Source organism: Lithobates pipiens, unplaced genomic scaffold, assembly GCF_037356315.1.
Source record: "Lithobates pipiens isolate NorthernLeopardFrog02 unplaced genomic scaffold, aLitPip1_a1.2 Scaffold_23, whole genome shotgun sequence".
In the NCBI taxonomy this organism is placed as follows: domain Eukaryota; kingdom Metazoa; phylum Chordata; class Amphibia; order Anura; family Ranidae; genus Lithobates; species Lithobates pipiens.
Window position 1 is genome coordinate 41241496 of NW_027507785.1, and position 7756 is coordinate 41249251.

Sequence of the window (7756 nt, forward strand, 5' to 3'; positions counted from 1 at the left end):
ACCCCTGAGGAAGGGAGCAATGACAAATCAGGTTGATTCCATCCATAATGTTTGGGGCTGAATGTAAACATTCATGGCCTTGAGGTCCAAGATGGGGGCAAGTGTCTAGGTTTTGAAAGTGAACAAGTGAAAGTGAAAACCTCTGAAACCTTTTTTTGCAGTAGAAACTGCAGCTATGACCCCTTGGTCCAGAAGTTCTTAAAGTGACAGATGGATATCTGCAAGTCACTGAGGGGCTATACAGGGAGTTTTGAGGTAAGATACTGAGGAGAACAAGACTGGAGTTTGTAGTCTACCCATACCTAGGCATCAGTAATAAAAGACATTCCCTCAACATAGAGAGTGAGTGGAGCATCATCATGCCAAGGAATGCTTGTCTGGATTGGCAGTCTTGGTGCTAGACCTTGCAGGTGGCTGGATGGAGTGCAACCACTGGGGGGGATGCAATATGGAAGCTGAAATGGTAGAGATGAATGCAGGTAACTTGGCAGTTACTGCTATATGGTGTTTTAACCACTTGCTTACTGGGCACTTAAACACCCTTCCTGCCCAGACCAATTTTCAGCTTTCGGTGCTCTCACACTTTGAATGACAATTACTCAGTCATGCAACACTGTACCCAAATGAATTTTTTGTCCTTTTTTTTCCCCCACAAATAGAGCTTACTTTTGGTGGTATTTGATCACCTCTGGGGTTTTTATTTTTTGCGCTATAAATGAAAAAAGACCGAAAATTTTGAAAAAAAACGCATATTTCTTTGTTTCTGTGACAGAATTATGCAAATTATTAATTTTTCTTCATAAATTTTGGCCACAATTTATACTGCTACATGTCTTTGGTAAAAATAACCCAAATTAGTGGATATTATTTGGTCTTTGTGAAAGTTAGAGAGTCTACAAGCTGTGGTGCGAATCGCACAAAATTGATCACATCTGATGTACTGGTGGCCTATTTCGCTTCTTGCGACCCGAACAAGTCAGGAAAGTACAAATACCCCCCAAATGACCTCTTTTTGGAAAGTAGACATTCCAAGGTATTTAGTAAGAGGCATAGTGAGCTTTTTGATGTTGTCATTTTTTTCCCACAATTCTTTGCAAAATTAAGATTTTTCTTTTTTTTTTCTCCACAAAATTGTCATTGTAATAGGTTATTTCTCTCACGTGGCATGTGTATACCACAAATGACACCCCCCAAAAAATTCTGCTACTCCTCCTGAGTATTACAATACCACATGTGTGGGACTTTTTCACAGCCTGGCCACATAGAGAGGCCCAACATGCAGGTAGCGCCATCATGTGTTCTAGGAACATAAATTACACATCTAACTTGTTGACTATTTATTACACTTTTGAAGCACCAGGACAATGACACGTGACACTGATGACAGATGGCACTGATACGTGGCAATGATGACAGTTGGCACTAATGACAGATGGCACTAATATGTGGCAGTGATGACACGTGGCACTAATATGTGGCACTGATGACACATGGCACTAATACGTGGCACTGAAGACACATGGCACTAATACGTGGCACTGAAGACACATGGCACTAATACGTGGCACTGAAGACACATGGCACTAATACGTGGCACTGAAGACACATGGCACTAATACGTGGCACTAATACATGGCACCGATGACGCGTGACACTAATGACACATGGCACTGATAAGTGGCATTGATGACACGTGACACTGACAACAGATGGCACGTGACACTGACAGGTGGCACTGATGACAAATGGCACTGATACGTGGCACTGATGACAGATGGCACTAATACGTGGCACTGATGACAGATGGCACTGGGGACAAATGGCACTGACAACAGGTGGCACTGGGGTGGATGGCACTGCTGGGGGAGGATGGCACTTTTTTTTAACTCAAGGCAGAACGGCTGCCGCTGCAGCCGTTCATCTCTCCCCTCTCACACTGTCTGTGTGAGGAGGGAGAGCGGAGCTGAGAGATGATCTCATATGTTTACATATGAGATCATCTCCCATTGGACACGCCGATCACGCTGTAAACGGCCGCTGTGATTGGCCGTTTACAGCGATCTGTGTTTGCCTGTCCCTGGGGGACACGGCGAACAAAGAACTTCCGCGATGCACGCCCGCGGCAGCGCGCATTGCCGAAGTAAACATTAGGATGTCCAGGGACGGCCTCCTGGACGAACGCGCCTGCTCTACGGCCGTCATTCGGCTATAGGGCGGGTGCGAGGTGGTTAACAGTGTGCATCCTGTAGGCCAAAGCATAACCTGAAGGTTTAAGATTTAAAGTGGAGCTCCACCCGATTTAAACATATAATCTAAAATGCATATACTAACTTTCAGCTATCCAAAAGGGTAGTTTTTTTTTGTTTTTTTTGTTTTTTTTTTACAATAGCTTTTTTTTTTTCCTTTCTGCTGACATGCTGGACTTCCTGTGTATGTGATCGCAGATATGGGCGGGGATATACAACTTCATTTATATAGCTAAAATTGATATTATGAAGACTTATAAAATGGGACAAATGAGTACTAATTATGATTAATTTAATCAATGTCATTGCATTTAAAAAAAATAAAAAATTATTTAGGCAGTGGAGCTCCACTTTAAGTTGGATCAGTCTATTGTTCTGTAACTATGGTAAACAAGTTTGTAATGCTGTTTTGACATATATGACCATATGGCATGCATGATAGCATAGTGCCATCTTGGTCAAGTTAAAGGATTCTCCCATTGAAGAAAGTTTTTGGGAAAGGTGCCACACCCATGTGGGTACGGTAAGCTTTCCAAATAAAAGGTAGGCAGACTTAAGCTGACAAAAAGGACTCCATAATGACTTAACACCAATGAAGATCTCTGACAGGAGAGGAGGCTTTCGTCTGACCTCCAGCAACAGCTATAGAGTAAGCCTGGGTCCTCGCAGCCTACCGAGATTTTAAACACACTGTAACCTGAGTTGCCCACTTGCTTACTGGGCACTTAAACCCCCTTCCTGCCCAGACCAATTTTCAGTGCTGTCACTCTTTGAATGACAATTGCACGTTCATGCTAGTTTACCCAAATGAAAAATGGATAATATTTTTCACAGATAGAGCTTTCTTTCGCTGGTATTTAATTGCTGCTGGTTTTTTATTTTTTAGTAAACAAAACAAAAAGGGACCACAAAAAAAAAAAAAAAAAACCCCTTTGTTTGCTATAAAATTTTGAAAACAGGTTCATTTTTCTCCTTCACTGATAAGGCAGCACTGATTAGTAGACAATGATGGGCATTGATGGGTGGCACTGTGGGCACTGGCAGGTGACACTGGTGGGCACAGCTACAGCTCTCTGAGCAAGGGACCAATGTCCCTCTGACAGAAGCCGGTGATCGCTTTTTTTTTCCCCTTCACGCCGACAGCGTGAGGGAAAAAAAAAAAAAAGGACTACTGAGCTTCTGTTTACATCACGTGATCAGCCATCATTGGTTGACAGCCGATCATGTGGTAAGCGGCCGGGATCGACCCCTTACTCACATCTGTGATCAGTCAAGTCGCAGACTCTGATCACAGACTGCGCTTGCGCGGGAGGCCATCCATGGACACCCTCCCGGCAATTAAGGGCCATGCTGCAGCCGTCTTTTGGCTTAGTGTAGGCGCCAAGTAGTTAATTAACTTTTAAGCTTATTTGCTAGGCAGCATTGTGTTTGTTGGTGACCCATTGACAGTGGTGAAATGTCAGGCCCCGCTGCAACCCTGGTAAGTTCTGCCTTTAAGATGCGTTTTATAAACTGAGACTAATTTTTTTTTCTCTCAAGTCTATTAGAGAAAAAAAAAAATCCAATTTTTGTATTTGGTGTTTACAGATGTGGTACAGGGTCATCATTCCTTTCTCTATTGTTTTACATAGTGACAACATATCTAGTGCTATACAGGGCACACAAAAACATTCATAGCCAGATTCCTCAAAAGTGGGACTTAAAGCGGGAGTCCGCCGTTTTTTTTTTTTTTTTAAAGCCAGCAGCTACAAATACTGTAGCTGCTGACTTTTAAAATAATGACACTTACCCGCCCAGCATGCCCGCGATGTCGGCACCCGAAGCCAATCTCTCGATCGTCTCTCGGGTGCTGCCACTGCCATCTTGGGTATGGGAATCAGGAAGTGGAGCCTTTTGGCTTCTCTTCCAGGTTCCCTACTGCGCATGCGCGAGTCGCGCTGCGCAATAAGGATGGTCCCCCGCTGTCTCTGGGATCCGTGTTTCCCAGCAGGCAGCGGAAAGAGGCGTAGATTCTGCGGAAAGGGGCGTACCTTCTGCAGAATCTACGCCGGAATTGGGTGCAGATACCTGTACAGGTACCTGCACCCCCTCCCCCATTAAAGGTGCCAATTGTGGCACCGGAGGGGGGGGGAGGGTTCCAATGAGCAGAAGGTCAACTTTAGGGTGGACCTCCGCTTTAAACGTTGTCACATGACCTAACCATTGCCATGGGGATAGTCCTCACCACTGACATATGCAGTTTTTACCTTTGGTGCCATGGGTGATTAGATCTGGGAACTGACCAGCTGATTTTAATTGATCACCAATGATAGTACCTATATAAAAGATTGCTGGACTGTTCTTTCCGACTTTGCAGCTGACAGATCGTACTCCTGTTCCATCCACCAAGGTAAGTTATTTACTATTTTTTTATCAATATATCTATATACACACACGGTTGTGAACTGCGGACCACTTGATTGCTGGTCTGCAGGGATTCACCCCCCCAACGAAAAGCATCAATCGAACTCCATTGCCACCATTTTTGATTTGCAAAGCGCTTGAAATTACTTTTAAAATGTGTGATACCACTTTAATAAATACTGGTTATACAGAATTACGCTATATAGTTCTCTATCCTACTTTCCCATCAATTGAAATCTGATATTATTTGCATCTGTCTCGAGAGGGATCTTCCAAAAATTTGGGGACGCAACACCAGTTGTCTGCCGATATTTTATAGCGCGTGACTCAGAACGTATGTTCTTGCGGGTCCAAACTATCTGGTAAGCCTACATCTGCAGAGGTAGTGGTGTTATCACAGTGGTTGTTGCACATTGCATCCCCAGATCTGGTGGTCTAGTCATCTTTCAGCATTTGCTTCAACACTTGGGACCTGTTTATTTTTTGCACATTTTTTTATTTCTATTTAGCTTATGTTTTTGGTTTGATGTCAATATGTTTGGGCACATATAAGTGCAGTATATGTGGGTTTAGGGTTTCACTATAGTAGCCACATCATCATGAACTGTGCATGATACACATTTGAATATATGAATATATAAAAAATATATTTTGCACACGTTGCTTTTTTGACACTAACTTAGGTAACTAAATTAAGTTACATAAAGTGTAGCGATAAAACTGTCTGGTCTGCAGGGATTCCCGTACCTGTTCATTTATTTTTCTCTCTGGATGGTGACAAGTGTTATTCTTTTAGGTATTTGCCCACAAGGATGAAAAATCACAGGGTCTTGCCTTCTAGGATTTCGTTTGGACCTTTCGTTCCATCATTAATATGAGAACCCTGCCCTGGCTGGCTACAACCTCCATGAGAGATTTATATACATGTTTTCAATAAACAATGTATGTGTATACCTCTTAAATATTACAACCCTTTTATTATATATGGCTTTTGAACATCAGTCTTTATATTTATGGTCACATCTAGCTGGACTCTTGTAGTTAAATCCCATCTAATGACCATGAGCAACTTTGGGAGCACGGATCGACCCAATTTGGGGTGGAGCTCCCAATTTGGCCCAGACGAATACTTCAATCCCAGTACTTGAGTGTTTGTTAGCTGTTGATGAAACCATTTTATGTTTGGGGTCAGTATTTCCAGACACATATGAATATGTATATATAGATAGATAGATAGTTCTATTAAGTCTGTTAAAGCTTGTGAGACAGTTTAAAAGGTAGTCATCAGTTAGCACTGCTCATAGTTCTCTAGGGACTACAGAACACCTCACCCATAAGGTTAATGGAGATGGAGGTTTGTAGTTCTAACACACCCTTGTCCATGCGACAATGCTGTCACATCCACAGATACAGCATAAGCAAGCAAGTATGCATTTTAAATTGGAGAACCCCCCCAAGTGAAAAAAAAAAAAAAGCCTCAACTCTGAACACGAATGCAGCCACCAAAACTGGTAAGCTGCAATATTACATGCTTGCTCTTGGGCTTAGATGTGCTTAAAGTGGAACTAAAAAGGACTCGGTTCTCACTTTGCACAAGAACATCTCCAGCATTCATTCTTTTTTGTCCATCTTCATTGGCCAGCGCCAGACTTAATTCCCACACAGGAACAAGCTATTCCAGTACACAGGATTGAGCCGTCTGCTGCAAGCCAAGCTGCATATGCACAGATCAGTTTACATTGCTCATATTGCTTCGATCATTTCATATCTTCTGCAAAAGCCTGCCTGATTTTTTTCTTTGCTTTAAAGAATGTTACCCCGTACCATGTACTTTTATGAGAAAGGGATGCACCTTGTCTAGGGATGCACCGAAATTTCGGCTGCCAAAACATATCGGCCGAAAATGCCCTTTTTGGCAATTCGCCGAAAGAGAAAAACTGCCGATAATGGAGCCGAAAATGGGGCATGGTCTGGGTGGGGCTCTGCCCCCGCCCCTGGTGACGCCCATCATGGGGGTGTATAGCACAGGAGAGCCGCCTCCGCCACCCGTTTGATCACAGCGCCAGGAACATCACAGCTTTCATTTCATTAGCTGGATTGGACGGATGATCTATCAAAGTGCCCGACAAGGGGGAGGGGCTGTGTGTGACAGCGCACGGCCGGGAACACACAGCTATTGAAATGAAAGCTGTGATGTTCCCGGCGCTGTTATCAAACAGGCGGCGGCTCTCTTCCCTGCACAGGCTGGCTGCAATGGGGGATGCCTCCTGTACCACGCCGCCAGTCTCTGACCACCTCCTGTACCACGCCGCCAGTCTCTGACCACCTCCTGTACCATGCCGCCAGTCTCTGACCACCTCCTGTACCATGCCGCCAGTCTCTGACCACCTCCTGTACCATGCCGCCAGTCTCTGACCACCTCCTGTACCATGCCGCCAGTCTCTGACCACCTCCTGTACCATGCCGCCAGTCTCTGACCACCTCCTGTACCATGCCGCCAGTCTCTGACCACCTCCTGTACCATGCTGCCAGTCTCTGACCACCTCCTGTACCATGCCGCCAGTCTCTGACCACCTCCTGTACCATGCCGCCAGTCTCTGACCACCTCCTGTACCATGCCGCCAGTCTCTGACCACCTCCTGTCTAAAAATATTTTTTAAAAACAGTCATTTTCGGTATCTGTGCTGTTTCGGTATCGGCACCAAAAAAAACATTCGGTGCATCCCTAATCTTGTCCTCTTCGGTTTGCTTTCTTTATGTGAAAATCCCTGGTGATCCTACCAGTCCCTCTGCTTCCCTGTTAAACCGACCACACTATGCAGGGGCACACACCATGCTCTGCTCTCTAGCTATGCAGAGAACACAGCCTGCCCTCCTCCAATAAACAGACTTGTCCTGACACCTACCCCCTCATACAGCCTTTCATGTGGAAGGTTAGTGTGCTGTTACTTCTATTCCAGATCATCTTATAAAAAAAAAAAAAAAAAAAGATTTAGTTTTTTTTTTTTATATTTATACACAAACGTTTGTCCTTCATTTCAATTAGAAACTGAATGGGCTGTTTTGCACTTTGTAATTCAGGACAAAATATTCCTCTTATGATTTTA